A 285-nucleotide genomic window follows, 5' to 3' on the forward strand; every position below is an offset into this window, starting at 1 on the left:
CGCCCCCCCTGCCCCATCGGCAGCCGGCCAGGCCATAAACCCCCGTCCGGAGCTGCACAGGGTAAGGGGACCCCCGGCACCCCAGTGCCAGGGCTGCAGGCACCAAGAGGGGCTGTCATCCTCCTCAGCCTGCCTGGCACCACAGCTAGTGGGGGCTGTCATGGCTCCATACCAGGGTCCGCTGTGGGTGGGAGCAGGGTCCCCTGCGCGCCCCGGTGCCCCGGTGCCCTGCCCTGTGCCCAGGCATGGGGCAGGGCTGTACAGGGCATCCCCAGCGCAGCAGCC

This window comes from Fulmarus glacialis, unplaced genomic scaffold (assembly GCF_000690835.1).
Source record: "Fulmarus glacialis isolate BGI_N327 unplaced genomic scaffold, ASM69083v1 scaffold28951, whole genome shotgun sequence".
NCBI lineage: Eukaryota > Metazoa > Chordata > Aves > Procellariiformes > Procellariidae > Fulmarus > Fulmarus glacialis.